The sequence below is a fragment of the Pinus tabuliformis genome, chromosome 8 (genome assembly GCF_031772625.1).
Source record: "Pinus tabuliformis cultivar Carrire ecotype Pingquan chromosome 8, CPIR1, whole genome shotgun sequence".
Taxonomy (NCBI): domain Eukaryota; kingdom Viridiplantae; phylum Streptophyta; class Pinopsida; order Pinales; family Pinaceae; genus Pinus; species Pinus tabuliformis.
The window spans coordinates 159,529,594-159,553,479 of record NC_142294.1 but is presented as its reverse complement, the minus strand read 5'-3'; the positions used below and the strand labels follow the sequence as shown (position 1 = coordinate 159,553,479).

At 37.6% G+C, this 23,886-nt stretch overlaps 1 pseudogene; it reads left to right on the top strand.

The window, feature by feature from the left end:
• The first annotated feature begins 15,590 nt into the window (after positions 1 to 15,590).
• On the top strand, positions 15,591 to 20,611 carry LOC149234625 (heparanase-like protein 2; annotated as a pseudogene).
• Positions 20,612 to 23,886: the final 3,275 nt, after the last annotated feature.

Here is a 23,886-nt window from a genome sequence, read left to right as displayed (position 1 = left end):
TCAACAAACTTACAAATCCATGATTGGCAATCTGCTTTATCTAACAGGTACCCGACTTGACATCATGCATGCAGTAGGAATAGTTGGAAGATTCCAAGAAAATCCAAAGGAACCACATCTTTAGGCAGTCAAAAGAATTTTCAAATATATTCAAGGAACACAAAACTTTGGTTTATGGTATCCTAGAGATACAGATCTCACTCTTCCTACATATACAGATGCAGATTGGGCAGGAAGTGTTGATGACAGAAAAAGCACTAGTGGTGGTGCATTCTATATGGGTTCCAGGTTAGTTTCTTGGTTCAGCAAGAAACAAAGTTCAATTGCGCTATCTACAGCGGAAGCAGAATATGTGGTTGTTGCATCTTACTGCACACAACTTCTTTGGATGATGCAAACCTTGCAAGACATTCAGATCACATGCACTCCACCCATCTCCATTATATGTGATAATACAAGTGCCATCAGTATTTCAAAGAATCCAGACATGCACTCCAAGACCAAGCACATACCCATCAAATACCATTTTCTACATGAACAAGTGCTTGAACAAAAGGTTAAATTGGAGTATGTTCTCTCGTTCCCTCCAAAGAACAGGTTGTTGATATATTCACTAAACCACTGCCCAGAGAGACATTTGAATATCTCAGACAAAATCTGGGAGTAGTTGCTGCATCATCCTGTTGTTAAATCCAACTTTTTCATAAAAATGCTATTATACGCTTGTTTCATGAAGTATATTCGCATACACACGCGGATTTCTATGGGTAAAGACATGTATATGTGTTTCAGACAAGAAAACAGTGGGGCAAGATCTGATATGGGTGCTCTGACTGATATTGATGATTAATGTCTATATGCTTTGTTCATTAATTTTATCTGACTGACAAAGATGCCTTGATCATTGACCTGTTAACAATGCGCAGGTATCACAGGTTCAGGGGGAGCATTAGCCTTCACATACATTCAGCATTGTTGGCATTATAGTTGTTGATTCCAGCTATGGCTTTAGATATTTATAAAATTTGTTACTCAAGTCATGTAAAAGTCTAGGAAGTGATATGAGTCCTCTTGGACAAATGATGTAATTTGTCTCCCCACTTTACATGGGATGGATGATGTAATATTTCTTGTTCTGTCATATATAAACAATTGGTATATCCCCACTTGGTTGGGTGGATGAGTCAAATTTGGTATATCCCCACTCGGTTGGGAGATGGATGTATGTATGAGTCATTGGTGATAGGAAGGTCATCCTCACATAGTTGAGTTATAGGGTCATGTTATTCTTTTAGAAAATATTTTTTTGCAGACTCTACTTGTACTCAGGAAGAGCATGGACGGTTTCAATACATCTCAGCATGTACAAAAGGGAAGCTCAATCAGAGATTTCAACATGTACTCAGGGGGAGCATGATCAACATAATGTATGTCAAAGGGAGACATTATCTTGGTCCACCCTTTGCCCTTGATGTCAAAGGGGGAGAGTGACTTAGTGTTGTTGTTGCCATCAAGTCCAAAGGGGGAGATTGTTGGCATTATGATACAAGTGTTGTCCTTGATGGCAACTCACTCAGATGAAAGATCACGGTGCAGCATGTCAACAACAAAGAATTACAGATCAGACTACAAAGAATGAAGAAAGAGAGGTATACGCAGGTTCACTGAACATAAGTAGCGTATATGTACACATGCACTTTCGCATAAGGAAAAGCGCGTATATGTTGGAAAACTAAGTATTTTGATCCATGGTATTGGTCCATGGTATTTGGTTCGAGGTATTTGGTCCAAGGTATTGGTCCTAAGTGGTTTTCATCCATGGTATTGAGAAAGGCCTAAGACTATATAAGGAGGAGAAGATAATTAGGCCAAAGTGTGCAAGTATTGAATATCTGATGAAGTGTGAGATCTAGTATGTAGGTTATTGGCTTATGGTGCTTTGCTTGATCTGAACCAAGGATGAACCTTAGCGGTTGTTGAGGGATAAGACCTAATGATGGATTGGGATCTTAAGACTTGAAATAAATTATCATTATGTGGTTTGATCATGTATAGTCTAGATCTGAATCTGACACATGTGTTATTCTGTAAATGTTATGATCTAGGTATAACTGAAGTCTGGAATAACTGTAAAATTATGAATTAATATTTACAGATGTGTACGTTGGTTGGCTTTGATAAAAGCGTGTATACACGTTGGTTCGACACATGGAAGTAGCGTATACCTTATGAAATATGTTTCAGTTGTTTCTGTTCGCTGTTGCAGAGTTCTGGGTTCTGTTTTTGGTTCTGGTGACAGTGTTCTAAATGATCAGATTCAGTTTATGGTGATTGAGTTTCAGTGATTGATTGATGCAGATGTAATTGATGATTCTATTGCAGTTATGATGTTATTGATAGGTCCAGTATGAAAATTGAATGAAACGTGGCCTTCAGATTGTGGTGTTGTGTTCCAGGAGTATCCAGTCTAAAAATTCATGAAACGTGGTCCCTGGTAGAAGAGTGGAGTTTTCTGTAGGCTAGCACCTACATACTAGTAAACATATTGGCTAGTACAAGAGCTAGGGGGTTGTAGCTCCCTTCCAGTAGTAGCTGGAGAATGAGAGAAGGTTGTAGCCTTCTGCAGGTGGGTGTTTGTGTACTGGTATGAGTCTGCACCAGTAAAAGATTGTAAACATATTTTCTTATTATTAAAAGAAGACAGAGATGACAACAGCAGGTGGTTTTTACCCACATTGGATTTCCACCTTATATCTTGGTGTTCATGTGTGTTGCTTATGTGTGATGCTTTATTCTACTTTTACTGTATTGTCTAATAAATCTCTAATATACTCGTTAAAGTTCAATACATGATAAACTATCTAAATCAAAAGTTCTCTGCATATACGTTGGTTGTTTTAAGTACAGTCGCGTGTACACGCTAGTTCACTTAGTTGAAGTAGCGTATATAAATCTATTTGGGAAATTAAATTATTGATCTGATGATATTGATTCACCCCCCTCTTAGTATTATTTCCAACACTAGGAGCTCCAATTAGTGAATTAGAATCATTAGCTAGGTCGGGTACAACCGTGGATTAGATGATCGGTATCGATGCTTTAGGCCAGTAAAGCAACGAAGATATAGAATAATAGAAATTTGAGGTTCATCGATTCCATTTCTGAAGAGAGCATATCCATCACCATGATTGCACATGATTAGAGGTCATATTAGGGAATATCCATGATGGTTACTTCTGCATTGATTATGGCTTGACCTTCAGGGCATTGATAGGAACAATTTGTATGCAGGTTTGCTTTGACATTGTTTCCCTTGAGGATGTGATAGAAGGAGATCTGCTCAAGATATTTCAAATATTGTTGGATTTGAATCACAATTTGATTGAGTTCGACATTTTGGGGTATGGTCCCTCTGATCATTTGTTGAATGAGAAAGGTTGAGTCGCAAATCATAATGGGGTTCGTGAGGCTGAGGTCACAAAGGATCTTGACTCCTAGAAGAAGCTTGTATGATTCTTCTTTGTTGTTTATATCATTGCCTAGTACCCATTTATAGGATGGTGATTTTTTGCCTTCTAGATCAAATATGAATCCCCCAGCCCCCGCTCTTCTTGGGTTGTGTTTGTAAGCCCCGTCAAAGAAGAGATATGGTCACTTTCGTTTCCTTAACCAATTTGCAAACTCCCTATCTTTTAATCTGATCTTCTAATTGATGAGTACAAGTTGTCTTCTTTACGGGTTGTGTGCAGTGTCTAGAGTTTTGTCCATGACAAATTTAAACCATGACACCTCTTCCACTTGCATTCTTTGTTGATCTAAATTGATTTTGCCTTTGGAAAGAATAGTTTTTTTAAGAGGTCCCAAGATTTAGCTGTAATCCTACTTTGCTCTATCTTTTTATTTTTGAATATGTGTTTGTTCCGGGCTAACCAAATCTACCTACATATATATGCAGGAAGGTTGGTCCAAAAGCGTTTCAGCAAATTCTTCTTTTGAAGGAGAAAGAATAACTAGGGTTCCACTGAGCAAAAAAACCATTTATATTCTTCTCGTAATCTACATGTACAGGTAGAGGCTAATGCATAATTTTCCAGCAGTTTTGAGAAAATGGACCTGAGAGAAAGAAGTGTTGGATGGTTTCCTCTGCAGTCTTGCGTAGAGGGCATATGGATGGTCCCTGGACGCTATGTTTTTTGAGGTTATCAAGGGTTAGAATATCCCCCCTAAGAAGGGTCCAGATAAACAGCTTTATTTTGGGTAAGGCCATTGGGATTGTGACTCTTGATCTCCTTGGAAGGCATTGTAGCCACTCTTCAAATAGAAAATTGAGGAGGATACATAGCACAGATATTCTACACAATATTATTCATATATTACCATTCAAAATTAAATTACATGCCACATATATAGTGCTTATCCAATATTTTCCAAATAAGGAAATTTCCTATTGAAAAAATATCTCAACAACCCAACCAAACAACATGTTAGCGCTTGAATTTACACCTAGGCTGAGATAGACAAATCTCAAGGCTACATCAAACCATTACACCCCGTAGCTAGCCCTACGAGGAAGGAGAAGGCTCTCTCCGGTCATACTCAAGGTATTTTCTCAATGGGGTGAGCTGACCAATCAGGATCAAAGATATTAGGCTAGTAAACTGATAAGGAGGGTTGATTTAAAGTTTTTTGGGGTTTTTGGTGGCAATTGGAGGGAGTGCAATTCAGGGTGCGGGGATTGGGCTCAGTTTTTGCAGGGGGGTCTTTGGGGCAAGGTAGGAACTTGTGCTGATGCCTTTGGCTTGGATGAGTGATCAGGGAAGAAAGAGAGGGGGGCTAAAGAGGGCAAACAAGGACTTTGAATCCTCTTTAGACAGTGGAAAACATCAATATTAAACAAAATTGAAAGCTGAGCATGTAAACATGAGTTCAAACTTTATCAATTCTTTTGTTTAATCAGCAGCAATAGATTAAGAGATGTAACACATAAACAAACTTACAGTAACAAGTAGGAGACACACCATCAACACAATGATCCACAAGAATCCACAATGAAGTCTGCAAAACCCTGGCCTTCCTTTTCCTCAAATTGCAGAGATACAAGTAAAATATACAATAGAGCTTCTCCCTCAAGAGTCCAACCATCAAAATGAGGATGAGAAGGCATCATATAGCTGATCTAACTCCTTTCCCCACCTTTAGGGGTCGAGCTCAGCTTCCTAGGAGCAGTTTGAACTAATTCTAAACTAAGAACTAGATAATAGGCAGTCAAAACAACTTGCCTCTAAAACTTAGGAAACTAATCCATGCATTAAATTTTCACTATTTACATCAAAGAAAGTTCTAGAAGTGTCAAAGGAGAGTAAATGCATCCATCTGCCATGAAAATTACACCAAAGTTTCTTATTTACATGCCCAAAAGTCATCCAAGAGTAAAAACAGTGTTTTGCTGGCCGAAATGGTCAAATCTGGCAATTTTCCCTGAGTGGTCGCGCCCCTGATCCTGAGTGGTCGCGCCCCTTTACAGCTCTGGTTGAAGGCCTTCCCGGTGTCCAAATCAGGTGCAAGATAGCTCGTTGGAAAGGTATGGGAGTCTACTTTCCAACCCAAGTGGAATTTCTGAATTTGGAGTTGATTTGACCCCTAAAAAATCATTTCTCCCAAGGCAGCTTTCTGCAACTCAAAAAAGGGGCAGAAAGTCAAAATTTGCATGTAATTTTGAGCTTTTGGAGGCCCAAATATCCATAAAATTTGAAACCCATCCATATCCAAGTGTATTTTGTCATGACAAATCCAAATATGTAGAGTTTTCCTCAATCTGAGCTGTCCCCATGAGTGGTCGCGCGGGGGGTGAGACCACTCAAATGACCAAAACCTGTAAAATGCCAAAAATACCAAAAATGCCTCAAAATCCTCAAAATTTCTTGTGTTTGCTGCTGGGAGGATACTAATGAGTATCATGGTGAGTGAGTGATGCCTCAGCCAAGATACGGAGTGGGTTGGCCTTCTTCTTCCTCGAAAGAGCCTCGTTCAACCGCCGTTGAAGGATCTTCATCCTTGCTTTGCAAACATGCATTCTTGCCCAATAATGATCCTTCATGTGTCTGAGCAACCTTTTGTCTCGGTTGGCTCTCTCCAACAGCTGCTGCAAGTGTACATTTGAACTGATGAACCTTGATTCCCGGTCCCTAGGCCATAAGTCACCCGGCCTCCTACGGTTCAAGTCTCGGTTGCTACGAATTCTCCATAGTTCATCCAACTCTTTTTCCTCTTCTAGTTGCTTGTTGCGCTGCCCCAAGTAATTTATTGTCCACTTGGCCATATCAAGCTTCTCCTGCAACAAGCGGTTTTCCGCCTCTCTCTGTCGGATGATCTCGTGCAAATCTGATGTAGGGGAGCGAGCATCAAGATCAATGATGTCAACTGGCATGTCAATGGCTCTCTCCTCCTCGGTCACGGGCTGTTTGCCCTCTCGTACCGCTGATGAAGAATGCGAGGCCCCTTCCACCTGATGTGGAGATAACACTCGCTGACCTGTAGCTGATGATGATGGCGAGACCCCTTCCACCTGCTGTGGAGAAAGTACTCGCCGAGCTGCTGCAAACAAGGCCCTCGGGCCTTTCTGATAAGTGAGGCGAGGTGAGGAAGCCATGTGTCTCGGAACAATAATCTCGGGCTGGTGTGATGGACCTCCCTCCTCATAAATGGTCTCTGGCTCTGGCTCTGGCTGTGTAAAGAAATCCCGAGAAATGAAGTCTGCCCATGCAATGCCCTGCTGAGTCAACTGATGGGCAACAATAAGCTGGATAAGACCGTGATGGCACAAACTCCGATACTGCTGAGCTGGAGACCGCCTCTGGAACACTGACACCATCCTCTAAATATCATGGAAAAAGAAAACCAGGATGTTCATCATCCTCACCCGGGTGAAGTGCATCAGCAAGCGAATGTGATAAGAGAAGACCCGAGAAAATCTCCCCTCGCATGTGAAGTAGTGCATGATAAGCCGCATAATAGAAGCATACTCCGCCCGGAGGAACCTGAAAGGATAGATCCCCGACAAATGACTCATGAATGCTAGCCTGACATATGGCTCGAAATATACATAGTCCAGCATCTTGCGCTTTGACCACACCTCACCCACATTGGGTATCTCGGTAGCCTCTGAAATCATCTCAGGAGAGAACACAAAATTCACCCCTGCAAGAGTGACCTGCCCGTCATGAAGGTGCAAAACAAATAATCGGGCCAACTCCCTGTGGTGCTGAATCTGGGCCAGTCTCTCACAAAACTCCAGACATGACATGTACCGGAAAAAAGTCACTGCCAAAGGGCAAGCCTGTAACTCTGCTAGAGAAGTGGGCTCTTCTCTCTTATGATGACCACCTTTGCCACCCTTCCGAGGCCTCTGTACCTCAGACTCCGAAGAAGAAGACCGATCATCACCTTGCTCATTAGTTTCAGTGGTTGACATGATGTTATTGAGCAAGGTGGAGAAAAAGAACACAACTGATTTCTGCCCTGCCTGCAAAATGCTGAGAAGTATGTTGTTTTCAAGGGGAAAAAATCATGAAGGAAATGTTAGGGGTGGGGACTTTTAATAAGGAAATGGAAATATATAAAAACAGGGAATTTAAAGGACTGATTCACAAAATATCAAACATGTTCCTCATCTCTTATCATTTGGAAATCATTTGCAAATAAATACTTTATTAGGGAAAATATGTGTAATGATCACCAAGGGAAAGGACAATATTTTTTTTTTTTAACATGGGGTAAAGGACAGCATGATCATAGGGGTATGGGGTAGCATCAATCATTAGCATCAACAGGCTGCTCCTTTAATTTGTCTTTGAATGTACTTTATAAGCATACTCTGTTTTTTCAAGTTTATGTGCTTTTGATGCTAAGGGGAAACAAAGCATTAGTTTGTATTTGTCATGAGGGAAAAAGGGGCTTTAGTTACATGTTGACAAAAGGGAAGAGGGATTTCAATTGCACTGGGATTTTTAGGGAAGGAATAGAGCAATTGAACTGGGATTTTAATGAAGGGAAAAGTAGGGAAAACAGAGTTTAAAATTGGGGAGATGCAACAATTGTTCCTGTGCAAACCCTATCACAGCAAACTGTCCATTTTGAGCATCATGTACAGCTGTATATTGTTGATTTTGGCATGAATGTTTACACAGCATCCTTGCCTCAGATTTTTACACAACAATATGTCTTTTTGCTCTTGTAGTGACTAGGCTATGGCATGGTAATACTTGACTCTGTTTTTGTGGTGAACATGCACATGCATTTGCCATATATATATACTCTTTTCTTTTTCATAACATTTCTTTTTATCTTAGCTGTGTTTTTATATATCTTTTGTTTTATTAACTGCTGTGTGATAATGCTTTAGGGTTTGAGTAGGGTATATAGGCATTAGGGTTTGGGAAGGAAAGATAGGCATTAGGGTTTTAGGAACTTTGGGATGGGATTTTTAGTATAGTTTGCAAATGAGATAAAAGAGAGAGACACACTGACATTTGTGAACCAAAATGGGAAACCAAGGAGAGAAAAAGGAATTATAAACCTTGAAAAACAAACATAACCCTAGCATAATGCCTACAACACAAACAATCCTTCCTATCCTTTCTCCATGCATTTTTTTCTGTGATAACATACATATCAAGCCCATTGAATTCATATCTCTAGCTTTCAAATGTATAAAGAGACCCTACCTCGACCGATTGAGTGAATGAGAGAGAGTTTGGGTCGATTTTGGAGGTTCTTGGGCAAATCGGCCTGAGTGGTCGCGCCCCCGTGCTGAGTGGTCGCGCCCCTGCTGAGTGGTCGCGCCCTTGTAAATTTACACAGCAAAAATTGCGCTGAGTGGTCGCGCCCCACCCAAGTGGTCGCGCACCCTGCCTGAGTGGTCGCGCACCAGGCAAATACCCAATTTTGCTGCAAATCGCCTTCTTCGACCTCTCAAGTGTGTTTGCTTGCTCTCAAATGCATAATGAGGCTCCTTAGAGGGAAATTTGGCCTTTATATGCCCAAATTTGAAAAAATTAACTCACCAAACCCACTTTGTAATGTTTTTTGCTTTGGCATTCATTTTAACACTGTTTTTGAGTTCATTTTGTCCTGATTTTGGCCTTTTGAATGTTTTAACTCCGTTCTTTTTGCAGGTTAGCCATCTGAGGGATGCTAGTGAGGAGACCAGGGTTATTGCCGGCATTTTGGAGAATTTTGAAAATTTTCTTTATTTTTGCAAATTTCACATGACCTTGGGTTTAAAAACAGAGTTTTTAAAACCAAGGTATAAATGAGCTGCAACTGATGAAAAATATTAATGAAACATATGTACATGCTTCCTTCTGGTTTGCTGGGCACATGAACCTTTGACTCATGACCTTGCAGTGATTTTTGACTTAAAACCCTAGACCTAAGACTTGGGATCTCAAGACCAAAATAAACAAGTATAACACAAGCTCATTAAATGACATGACCTGCTCCAGCAAAACCAAGAAGGGAACAAAAGACCAGCTCCTCCATCAGTGTTATGGCATGCCTAATGGGATGCAAGACTGACACTGATGAGACACCTACTTATGCAAAATGCAAAGAGCTTTTGATCACCGATGGAGGGCTCAAGACCGACACTAACACAACAAACCAAATCTATCTATTTCTTAATATAAGTATTATTTCCAAGTCCCTCCCTTAATGCGTACATTATGAAATGAATCACAAATTACATTTATATAAGTCACATAAATTTTATATGTTGTTCACTAACACTTCTACCCACTATGAAGTCTCACAGAACACTCTTTTTCTCAACCACAATCTTTGAGCTTCCCACTTGACTCGTTTAAGGTACAACTACCTCCGACCATTGTTGACGAACTTGTAAGATCAACAATATTGACAAAATCAGCTCGTCGGGGCTTCCACAATAAGAGTTTTCAAGTAATGAACCACCCTATGGACCTACCACCATCTGTCGGATATTTTGCTTTCGGTTATCCGTCAATTGCTAGGAAAGTGATCTAAACACTGAATATGTTCAGAAATTGATCAAACAACTTGACATGTCTCACACACGTGGATCACATAAACATATAACATACTATAATCCTAATTAAATTACTGTTGTTATCATAATTAAATTAGTGTTGTGTTCAAGGGGGTTTCGATAACAACTTACTTACTTATGTTACTCTATTCATTTATTGGTTTTGCACCATATTTTATAAACTCACACGTAAACACACGAATAAACATATAAATAACCTGGAATGCACATGACGATGAAAACAATATTCTTCTTTCAAACCCAATGCAAAATACGTCAAAATGGAAGAAAAAAAAACAAAACAAAACAAAAACCTAGAAATACCCAGTGTTGTTGTTGCAGGCACCAATTCAGAGCTCATCACACCAGGACGCATAATACATATTTACAGGTACTCAAATTTCTCTGTTCATTGCCCTTTGTGAGATCTACATCTATTCTCTGTGCTCTACACAGTGCCTCGGCCTCTGAGATATTCCATTATTTTTCTCAATTCTCACTTGAAGAATCTTGAGTTTAAGGATTGGAACAATTTTGTTTCGCTACTCAATGCTCTATTTGACAACCCTCGATGCTTCATTTCGCTACGAACTTGGTAAGGAACTCAATGCTATGTTTGACCACCGCACGTGATGGCTCAGCCTGCCAAACCTCAATACAGCCCTAAACTAAGCACACCTCGTGTCATTATTGTAATACCTCTAGCACCTTCGGGTTATGTCATCAAGCTCTTCCACGAGGGTCCCAGTGATTTGAACCACGCCGAATCCAGGAATGCACCAGTTTAGGCTCACTGGGTCGTCGTGTAGTTAGTTTAGTGCTAGGTATTCGTCTAGTTTTATGCAGCCGAAACTCAAATTTGATCTTCCATTATGCACAAACGCAGGGAAATTGATGATGTTGCACAAGAAGGAGATTTGAGTTTGCCTTCTTGGTTCACTTCAGCTTGCAGACAATCTTAGAAATTTAGTGGAACAGGTTCTGCAATGAACGCATTGCCAACAAGAACTCACTTCCGTGAGAAAGAGAGAGCCAGCACACCAGGATTGGCACTGTGGATGACTTGGGTGTACTAGTCTGCAGGTCCACACCCTTCTCCGCCAGATGATAGATGTTGTCATGTTCAACCTCTTAGATAACATGGTTCAAACAAAGTCCAATGAAAACATGTGCATGCATACATTACCCCAATTGAATCGAAGACATTGTGTCTCCTGGTTGGCGACTTGAGCCACATTGGCGGTAATGTATTCAACATATATTATGCTAAATTCATCCCTATACAAGTTAACGGCCCACAGAAAACACACAGGAAACTAATACTTACACACCCTCTACGTTAACCTATGTACAGGGTAATAACAATCAACACTCCATCATTTTCCTGGCCCTCCCGTGAGGGAGCTAAGCCGGAACTAACTCTGATACCAAAATAGAAAATTGAGGAGAATACATAGCACAGAGATTCCACACGAAACTATTTGTATATTACAATTAAAAACCAAATTACATGTTATTCTCAACAACCCAACCAACCAAAAACTAAATTTACCTTTTTACCAATGTAAGCGTTATTTCCAAATTCTTCACAGTATAAGATCCCCCTATCAGATTCCATTTAAAATTATCCTGGTGTTTGAGATGGATAACTGTTGTGCCCTTTAGATGTTGGAGGACAAGGTGCCATTGTTGTTGTAGCTTGGCTGAGATAGTGAGAGATTTCCAACTTTTCTAAGAGCTATCATTTTAATGCCAATCTGAAATTTGGTCTAGATTTGTAATGCATTTTCTTACCAGCCAATTTCTAAGACGTTGGATTTCAGGGATGGAGGAGAGCTTTGGCTTGCCCATGATGCTTTCTTCCCACATATTGATATCTTTTCCTCCCCTTGGAATTCTAGAGATGTTAGCTTGGATGAGGGGAAGGGATTTTTTACATAATTTCCAAATTTTAGAGCAGGGTTTGGAAGGAATCTTAGCTTGCAAGAGGTTGTCAATTGGAGCTCATGTATTTCTCTTCTAGGAATTTCTTCCACCACATAGGTCCTTAAGCTATTAGCTTACATGTTATTTTCGCTCCCATAGCCAGATACATCGGTCCATGTTTTTTATGTCTATTCCTCCTCTCTCATGTGGTGCTATAACTTTTTTCCAATCGAGGAGACTGAATTTTTTGGTCTTTTTTCTGCCTCCCTGCCATAGGAATTTCCTTAGGGTGGTCTCTATTTCCTTTTGAATGGCAACAGGGTCATGTAAAATAGAAAATTGATACAAAGGGAGGGACGTTGGTATTACAGATTTGATGAGGATGACCCTACCTGCCAGATTTACCCAGTGCATACCCCATTGTTGAAGTTTCCTTTTCAAAATGTCTATGACCTCAATCCAGATTTCAGTTTTCAGCATTTGCTTGGATATTGGCATACCTAAGTATTTGAAGTGAGTCCACTCCATTTTGCAGGGAACTCAAAATATTTTTGAAATGGGGGTGTTCCAACCATGTATGCATCTCTTTAGACTATTGAGGAGTCCTCCTGATGCCTCCAAGAATTGATCCAAGGTGTATTTGAATCTTCTTGCCACCATGGGGATGCTCCTCCTATGAGAAGAGTGTCATCAGAAAATTGGGAATGGTTCATACTTTTAGTTCCTTTGTTATGCTAAAATTTTGTGAGAAGCCCTCTTTGCTCCACTCCATTTTGCAGGGAACTCCAAATATTTGTGAAATGCGTTGAAGGATTCTAAGGGGGTGTTCCAACCATATATGCATCTCTTTAGACTGTTTAGGAGTCCTCCTTATGCCTCCAAGAATTGATCCAGGGTGTATTTGAATCTTATTGCCACTATGGGGGATGCTCTTCCTATGAGAAAAGTGCCATCAGCAAATTGGGAATGGTTCATATTTTTAGTTCCTCTGTTATGCTGAATTTTTGTGAGAAGCCCTATTTGCCTATCATGCTTCAGCTTCTTATTAATGGCTTCTACCATTATAATGTATAGGAATGGAGAGATAGGACATCCTTATCTTAGCCACCGTGTGCTCTAAAAAAATTCCCCTGCCCTTCCATTTACCAAGGGTGTGATTCATTCTTTGTGGATACACGCCTTGATGAATTCAATAAATTCCCTGGAAAACCAAATTTCTCTAAGACAGCAAAGAGGAATGAATGTCTAACCCTATCGAATGTATTGGCCATATCAAGCTTAAGAATGAAGCCTTGCTCATCTCAGGATAGGTTAGAATAAATGGCTTCCTGAACTAAGAGAATGTTGTCTACAATCTGCCTATTTTTTATGAATCCACCTTGATTTTCAAAAAATTAGCTGGGGGGGAATCTTAAGGTGACTTGCAAGGATCTTGGTTATGATTTTTCAGAAAGAGTTACATAAGGAGATCGGACGAAAACGATTAAAAGAGGTGGGCCTGAATTCTTTTGGAATTAGGGCAATAAAAGTACGACTGGTACTACCTCCAATCTTGTGCTTGACTTGACTCCATTGTATCATCTTAAGCAAATCTTTTTTGATGACGTCCAAATATGTGTGGTAAAAGGCTTTGGTGAAGCCATCCGGTGCCGACACTTTCTCTGGATGCTTACCCCAAATAGATTTTTGGAATTCCTCTTCATCCACTAGCTTAGTTAGAGCTACGTTGATCTCCTATGTCACCATTTTAGGAGTTGATCTGAGAAGGTATTCATAGTTTTCTGACTCTAAATATGCTGTCAAGAGCCTTTTATAATGTCAATGAGCTTCCTTTTCTATCTATTCTTGCCCTTCGATAGTGATGTTTCCTTCGCCTATTATCACATTAACTATGCTTTTATTTCTTCTTGTTTTGGTTTGGTTAGAGAAGAAGCTTGTGTTTTTGTCACCAGCTTGTAGCCACAGGCTTCTAGACTTAATCCTCCAACTCTCCCCTTCTTTTTTGTTACATTGGTAAAGTCTCCAATAAATTATTTTTCTTTGGTTTGCAATTGTGTAGTTTCTTCTTCGACTTTCAATCTTGAATGTACAGATTCGAGCTCTTTTTGCAACTAGATTTTTTCGTGCACTAGCTCCTTATAGTTCTTTTTTGCCCATTATTTGAGAGTTGCTCTAACAAGCTTTAGCTTAGATTCCCATCTAAATCCTAGTGACCCGTTGATTATGGTCTTCCATATATTCTCGACCAGCTACGTGACCTCTTCGATGGTGGACCAATAAAGAAGCCTCAACCACTTTTTAAAAGGGTTCGTTTAGGAATGATTACTTTAGACAACTTACAAATATAGAAAACCAATGGAAGAGCATAATAATATCCTAGAAAATGATGATGTACCCCTTAAAATTGATTAATTTAGCCTAGTTGATATTATTCATTAGTTATAAAATTTCATTAGAAACCATGGTTAATTTGACAAATTATTGATAAGTTATATTGTAATGTTTTGCCTTCAAGTTAGACATTACAAATAAATATATGTTATTTTATGATTTTTTTGAGATGTTCTTTGTCATAATATATAATTTACACTTTGGCTTTCATTTTAAGGTGAATTATTACTTAGTGAAAGTAAACTTAAATATTGTCATTTTTATATATGAATTTTATAAAAATAGGTAAAAAAAAGTTTAAAATGGTTTTTTTTTTTTTTTTTGAAAATCAAGTAAAAATATATATATTTAAAAGTGTTGATTTTTCTCATTTTCTTTTGTTAATTGTAATGTAAAAGTGTTTTATTATGTCATTGTGTGACATATAGGTACAAGTTAGAAGCATTAGTTTGTTCTTACATGAGAAATTTTTGGGTTTCTCCAATGTCGACTTTGGTTTTGTGCATATATTTCTTAGCAGACGTTAGCACACTGCCGCATGCTCGGGCCAAAGCCTAGGGGATGACGCCTACCATTGTAGCATTACAGTGCTACCCGTTAGTTTTAATCGTCTTGTTCCAGTGCAGTCTATCAGTTCGAATCGTCTTTTGTACCCTATCTCATCAACACACTGCTCTCAACCTTTTTTTTTTTGCTTTCTAGTAAAGTTACAACCAGTGGTCAAGAAATGGAGGTAGAGTTATAGGGTTGCAATGTCATTGAAAATCCCATGAAAGAGAAGTTTTCGTCCCTCGACTCAGCTTACAGATTTTACTTTTGTCAAGTTTGTAGCCATATCAGTCAAGGTCAAAACAAGAATTTGTCTTTGGATAAAAAAATTAAGCTTGATTGGAAAACTTATGTCTTAGTGCACAATCAAATTGTATCGTACTGGAAAAATCAAGGATGATGGGATGTCGAATTTCTAAACCCGATCACACGAGGTTGAATGAATGACATGGTGTGTCTATGTATCCAAAAGTCTCGGAATGAAAATCTCCCTAGATTGTTCATCAACTCTGAGTCTTGAAACCCGCAAATGCATGAACTTTGTCTGAGATTTAGCTAGTTAAAAATTATGCCTTTTCATGAATTGGGTTTTTGTATCTAGGCAGCAATTGTGGGATTATATTGTGTAAAGTCTTGTCATGAGGAGTTTGTGACTCTTTCTATGAATGCAAATGCTAAGATTGTTGAGACGGTGAGAATTTCATATGTGTTACTTTAGATTAGTGGCCTCCTGAAAAATGTGATTATGGCAGATGCAGTTGGGTAGATGTGTCCTTTCTGAATTTGGTAAGCATTGTCATTGCCATTGAATTCTTAAAAAACAAATTGTTGCATAACGCTTCCTCTTGCCCACCTTTTCAAACTGCCTGTTTTTCAATGGAAAGAATAACATGTATAAATCGATTAAAGTTATAATTAAACCATGGGTTTTTAGTGAATGTGTATATTATTTTCATTGCCATACTCTTCTTGTTTGTTGTTGCAGGATCTCGAAAACCCCTTTTTTTTTGCAAAAGCTATAAGAGGTATGCAGATCTTTGCATTCTCACACATTCAAAGATTACACATCTGTGAACCTTTTTGAGATTACATTTATTGTGTGAACCCATTTTGCTAGTAGTGTTAATCAAATTCATGTCAATAAGTTTTGCATCATGAGACTTTATACATTTCTGCATCACCTGGGACATGTGTAGAAATGGCATTGAGATTGCATTTTTTGTTGTGAACCCCTTTGTATCTTAGTTTCAATTAAATACATGTAAAATTATTCATCATGAAAATTGATGCATTTACGCATCAATTTGGGACATGTATAAAAATATCATCAAGATTGTATTTGTAAATGTGAACCTGTTTGCCTCTTAGTTTCACATAAATACCTGTTACAGAACTGCACATCCTAAAATTTGATGCATTCATGCATCAATCTGGGACATGTATTGGCATAACATTAAGACTACGTTTGTTGTTGTGAACATATCTTATTTTTTAAGGTGTTTAGCTAGTTAGGTACCCTTTATTTAGAGTGAAGAACTGTGAAACTCCATTTAGAATACAATGGGAATAAGCAGGTACAACACCTGCATAAACATGATATCTTCTCTACTTTGTCTTTATCATGTGGGGCATGCTCACTGGGATTTAAACTTGGTCATCATAGGCATAAGAACCCCCACTTACCACCTTTAAAGACATTTTTACCACTGTAATTGTGTTTTTATAAATAAAATTACTAGAATTTTTTTCCATGGAAGAAGTGAAGAAGCATCCCCACTTACTACTAGGTTACAACCCAATGCAGTTTGCCTTATAGATTCAGTGAAATTTATGTTGATAAATATGCATCCTGAAATTTGATGCATTTATGCACCATCCTGAGACATTATGACATATAGAAATGGCATTGAGACAAAGTGCTTTTCTGTTTTAAAACTTTTTAGCTTCAATAAGATAGAGTGCAAGATATGTAACATTGTCTAGAAAGAAGTCTGATACAATGCGGAATTATGGTGGCATGCAGCGTTCTCACCACTGAAAATCAGGTTGGGTGGAACTTTGCAAGACAAACTGATATATGATGTTGGGCCTCTGTCACAACCCTGTCATCCTTTTGTTAGGGATGCTTCTAAGATGTTTGGTTTCTCAAAAGGTTGTCTTACGATGGATAGATGGGACAAAATCAACAAGTTTTTCACAAAAACAAGGTAATTGAGAGCATTACTTCTCAAAAAATATAAATTAAACAAACCACTAATTATATTGGTAGTCCAAAGTGTTCCCCTATCATCAAATATTCATTCCTTCTATCATTGGGATACAAGTCTATGGTCGCGTATGCATTGTATGGTTGGTATTAGATGTCAACTTTATTCAATACATAGTCAACCATGGTTATAAGATATATGCATGGGAGTTTGGTAATCTTATTTAACTCGACCTTATCTCATTAGTTCAACATGTGGGGTTTATCAATATTTTTCATTTGGGCATCATTGTGACAACCAACACTTTTGTTTTGTGGTCAAGAAATGAGTTGAGTCGAGATTGTATTGGCACAAAAGTTAGAGCTACACAATATGTTGTTGATGTAATTGATATTAGTAATATTTTGAAAGACATATACAAGCATTCTCGTGAGAAACCATTAACAATAGCACTAGATGGATTATTTGATCTGGCCTAGTTTCAAGAGCTTCTTCAATAGATAGGGCCAAATGTTTTGGATGTTGTTACATGACATATATACAATCTTGGAGCAGGTAGATAAGATAGAGATAAAATCCATCATATGCACTTTAGTTTGCATTCAAAAGTTTGGATAGTAAGTAACTATGTTTCTTTTCTTCTTGGGTGTGGATAAGCATTTGACACAGAAGATACTTAGTCCAAGGTACTTGAGTCGAGAAGCTACAAAGTTCAGACAAATGCAAGCTAATTTATATAAATGCGGCCTTTGGACAAGCTCCTAGGTCGAAGAAGCAGGTGGAGCTTATAACAGTGGAAAGCATCGTGTTTCAAATGCTTTTGTAAATAGTTTCTAGTGAGACTTATTGCATTTTTCTTGTTCTAACTTGGAAATATTCACATCTATATATTTCAAAGAATTTTAGTCTATGTTTCATTTAGTAAACCAATTGTTTAGGAAAGAAATTACTCAATGGCACATTTAAATTTTACACAGAGACATAATGTTCAAAACTTCAATCTCGATCCTATGTTGTTATGTCTCTCGAGTCTCATCTCATCCTTGAGCATTTTTTTTAAATCAATTTGTCTACTTGATGCACTTACCTTTCTGTTTCCTTTTCTCTTAACTTGGAAAATGATAAATATCATATGGGAACTTGCTACAAAGCTAATGAATTCTTTCTCTACTTTTTGTAGGTATTTAGATTAGCTTGGAATGTCATCTACATGTGATACCAAAGTTTATTGTAGACAAAGCTTGGTTGGTGGTAACTATGGGCTTCTTAACAAAGTAATTTTTGCTCTGAATCCTAATTACTATAGGTGAGTAGTCCATGATCTACTAGACCTCTTCCAGCCCACATGGAGCTAGACATTGATCCTCTAATTTAAAAGGTGCCATTTTTTTCTCCATGGATGTCCCTTACCACAGGATTTGTTTAAATATTATCTCTATGATTGATCACACCCTTTAATACCATAACATTGGGAACTTTGATAAACATCCATGGTTGAGATGTCATATTGAATGAGAAGAATTCTACCTACGAGGGAGAGGGATTTGTCTGCCCAAACTTCTAATTTCTTTATTATTTTATCAATAACACCTCTCCAATTTCTTTTTTATGATGTTCGTCTACTAGGAAAAACACCAGGTAAAATGTACGAAGAATATCTTCATTTTAAATACCATCATTATCAGGATTTTTCTCTTCATTCCCAGGAATATAGGGAACAAATTAGTTGATTTGTCTCTGTTGAGGCCAAATGGTTTGGCCCGTGGGTCTCTTAAATATTTTGATGACACTTTATATTGCTTTATCTTCTTGCACACTAGCAAATTCTAGAAATACGGTGGACATAGGTCTAGAATTGGCATATCCCTATAATGGGGAAAAGGAAACATGGAAGTGAGTTTGGGTGGATATGTTGTTTGAGTATCTGAAACATGCACGCCATCAATTTGGAGAAGGATCAATGGGCTACGTCATCGTGGGATCTCAAGGCAAAAAGGAAGACAACGAAGAAGTTACATTTTTCGTGCAGTTGATAAAGCAACCAAAATCTGGTTGTTTGGGCATCCAAGGCATTGACAAAAGTGACAACCATACATTTAAGTAAAAGGCAAATCATATGGACATGTTAACCCAAAATAATATTAAATTTACAGATGTGTAGTTGTTTCCTTTAACATTGTTATATAAGAACAAGTTTCCCTGATTCCTTGTTAAATATCTACTTCAGAAACATTGTACAATTTTGTGTCTCAGGATTTTACAATGATACTTTTTCCTAACGATCTTTAACTTGTAACTTGTAAACATCCTTGGAGTGTATCATTGGTCATGAGTGTCATAATCAAGGAGAGATTTAAAAAGTATTGGATCTTTCAATTTGCATTTGGGACATGTTTGTTGTAGACATAATAAGCATAGATCCATCTTAAACTTAGATCTATCAAGAATGATGTAAGTATCGTACAGTACTCATTCCATTCTTTCTTTATCCCACTTAATATTTCATTCTTCCTTTATCCCAGACAGATAACATTTTCTTGTTGCTTGTATTTGCACTTTTGAAAGAAATTTTAATGAAGCGGGAATAACATTGTATCGAGAACAACGGGTAGTCATTAAAATGTAATGTTAGCATAATTATCAAACATGTGTTCGATTCCCTTTTATCTTGGAAAGGAAGAAAATGCAAGACTAAGAACAATAGCAAACATTTATGTCTGCATTTTTCACATCCCTCAATTGTTTGCATTCATGATCGCATTTCTCCGAACTAATATAATGTGTGAACTTTAGATTGATTTTTGTGTGATCAGTATCTCACTTTCGTTTATTTCTTTCTGTGTATTGGAATAACTTTACTCTTGATCAACCTCAACAACGACACAAAAGTTGTTATTCTTATTTCTTCTTATCCAAATTCTACCATGTACAAGAGAATACTAAGTGCAAAAGGGTATTTATACATAAGATCAAGAAATTTCTAGCTTGAGTTGGAATCAAAACATCAAAGGTGAAAGATTATAGAATGGAATACCACTTAACACCAAAATATGGTTACCTCCATAGTCAAACAATGCTTCTAAATGGTGCAGTTTTGGAGTTAACTGAAGATGGGGATATTCCTTCATTAGATCCTATCATGATTGGTTATGGGCTACCTAGTCCCGTAGCGCCTTTATCTGTTGCTTTTGTTTCCTTCGTTAGATCCTATCATGATTGGTTATGGGCTACCTATTCTTGTAGCACCTTTATTTATTGCTTTTGTTTCCTTGATAGGTCTAGAGATCTCTGCTTGTTTACATTACCAATGGTGTATATATTTATTTGAACATTGATATAGCTTTATAAATTGGGTTATTTATTGAGGCATATATTACCAAGTTAGCAACAAATCAAGAAAATTTAATTTGTCCAAATTTGAACAATCTTTTAATTTTGATCTTTTAACTATTATAGGATTCTCCTTTTGGTGTGATTATTTTTCTATTGCGTTGGGAACAAATCTTTGTACTAGTTTTGGGAACTAGTCTGCATTTTTTGTAATTTTTTATTTCACTATTAATGGCACTTTAAGGAGTTGTCAATTTATACAAGATACCCTCTCGAGTCCCACATAATATGAAACTTCAAATAAGTTCCCACCTTTTGGTTTGTTCCTTGAATTCATTATTCATTTATTTCATATACCTTAGATAAGAACACATTGATGTGATCTTGTTTTAAGATTGATCTCTGATGCATGTTTGTCATCTTATTAACCAAAGATAATTATATAGTATTGGAGCAATAGAAAAATATGATATTACCCCTTTGCTACCCTTTCTAACTTCATTTCCTTTTTTTTATTAGCTTCCTCTTGTCCATACATGCAAGTGTGCCCACCCATGTTCTCATGCATTCAATTTGGAATCCTTCGGCTAGGAGCCATGAGTGCAAGCTATCTACTCCACCTGTGTTTCTTGGGATTTGCACTTGCCCCCAACCAAAAATATAAGCACAAACATGAACACAAGTGACAGCACGTTGTAGGGAAGACATGAGCCTTGGTGGGTGTTGCTCTGCTTTCTTGATCCATGAAATCCCTATTGGAAGCCCTTCTAACTTGGATAAGTAGAATAAACATAGTAATCCTAGACCCTCATAATGGCCTTTACACAAAAAAAACCCTACCAAGCCCAACTAACATCACCTACTAAGAAGTAACTTGGCATATCATGATAGATTAGTTGAACTAACTTGCAAATTGAGAGATGCAGTAGCCAAGTGTTTTCACATAGCTTACAATCTCTATAGATTTTAGATCAGGTTGTATTAAAGCATGTACGATAATTGTTATAGTTACTTCTATACTTGTAATTTGCACACTGATAGTTACTTTTGTGTAGTTTAATTGTAATTGTTCAACCTCCTTTTGTATGAAGGTTTATCTTCCACAACTATTCACCTTATATTGTAATCTTCCACATTCCCTACTTTTGCAACCTTTACTCTACATAGTCTGAATGTACAACCTCTCTAGAGTTGTCTACCAACAATAAGGATTCCTACTTCTTCTTGCTTTGTGGCTACATGCCTCTTTGGACCTTACAACCTAATATTGCAGACTTCTTGAAGACACTCTGAATTGATTATTGGCGAGAGAGAAATAACCCACACATATCAAAGATCAAGACATCAAGGTTTACGTGGTAAACACTCAAAGCCATAAACATCCATCGAGCAACAAGAAAGACATATTGTTGCTCAACAAGACTTACATCCAATACAATACTCTTAATCATGTAGCAACATACCAGTGCCATTGGAAAATCCACCATGATCTTTAAATAGAGATCATAAGCAATGAGGTGATAGAACACTCTCAACTCACAATGTCTTATATCCTAACATCCACTCTCAACACTTTGAAATAAGAGATGTTGTAACTCAAAATGACTCCTAACTTTTTTTCCACTTTCCACAAAACTTAATTAATCACTAACTTTTTCCAAAATACCTTAAAACTTATCTTTATTCATAAGCCTCATCACTTTTAATTTTATATCCCCACCTCATTTACTAATTATTACTCACATTATCCATTTCCATATATCCTTTTTCAAATACACCACGACCCACCCAACCTTACCTTGATATATCATTATTATAATAAACATTTCAAAATCGAAAAATCTGCCCTTAACCATATACCAAATTGTTTTATCCACATATCATACCTTCTCCTATTCTACAAAGGTATAAACCCTAAAGTCCATAACAACTTTATACGGTCATTTAAAAGGCTATCTCATGTAATGCTTAACCATAGTTTTATTATCCCGTATATGGGTGTCAGGAGTTAATTTAGTCAAAGCCACACTGGGTTTCTTAAGAAATCATGATCTTTGTAAATGGTTTCAGAGACCGGAGGGATGATATGTGAGTTAATCGGAGCCACTTCGGTGGAGATCACATGGGAGCTAGCATCAAAGTTATTTCTTCCAAATCCGATAACTAATACAACCATCGATTTAAAGAAATTTGAACCATCCCATATATTGGCAAGAGAGGATGCGACTAAGCCCCGCACGTATGAATCCAATCCGTTCATGAGGGTATGTCGAAGATGGGGTTAAGTCAATTAATTCTTTCCCCACCGAGAATCTGTTCCAAACGTAGTTGTCATGCGAATCCCGGGAAAATAAGTCCCTGAACCCCGATGCAAGTCTCCCTGGAACTTACGTGCACCGTGGCTTTCCTCCGACAAAGTTTCGTCTGCAAGCATGAAATTGAATTGAAGTGAAGAATTTTAATGACGTCCATAAGACCAAAATAGCCTAAGGATTCAGATATCTAATCAACAAAATATTATACAATCAAGTTTCTCTCCATAACAATTATTTCAGTGTGTACCATGATCAAAAAGTTTATAGCCTTGTGAAATTTTCTTTCCACAAATAGTTCACATAGATTGTCCATTTTCAGGGAGCTTTCAAACTAACTATAAATGTTCTTATAGGAATTACACTCCATGATGAAGTGTCATTCAGTGTCAATTGCTCCCTCCTCACAAAAGACACAAGTTCTTTCTTCCCACTCTTCCTTGGGAACTACCCATCTACCTATTTCACATCTAAGATAACGGGATCAGGTCCATAGTTGTGCTATTAAAATCTTAGCATTTCCCTTGATTTCGGCACTCAAATAGGTCTTTTCATTATGCGACCATGTTGAGTTGAAATTATTAACATATATCTTCTTCTTTTTACACTGAACCAGTTTTTCCCATATGATAGTCTTGAATTTTTCAAGTACACAATTTTTTATTTCCACTTTAGATTTCCCATCCACTTGTCATTCTTCCTCCAAGTTTTCTTCCTAAGCTTTAACTCCTTTGTCACAATCAACTTGGGCCACCGGTGTTCATCCATGCCATCCACCTTTTTTAAATAGGTTAATTAGCCAATGATTGCTAAAACTTCCATAGGAAACAAACCAACCTCGCTAACAAGATTGATTTGATTTTAAGATATTTGGAAACAAATTGTTCTCGCATGTTTGTCATTCAGAGTCGGATCACTGTCGAGATAGGACCTTTTCGAATAAACCCAGATGGAGAAACGCTACAATGGGTCCTCTGTTGCAGTTTACAACTTGACATAAAAATTTGAAACAATGATTATATAAACAAATTTAGACAATGATTACATGAAAAAGCATAAGCAGACGATAATTTAAGAGTAATTATATTGTTGAATCTTGCCTTTGTCA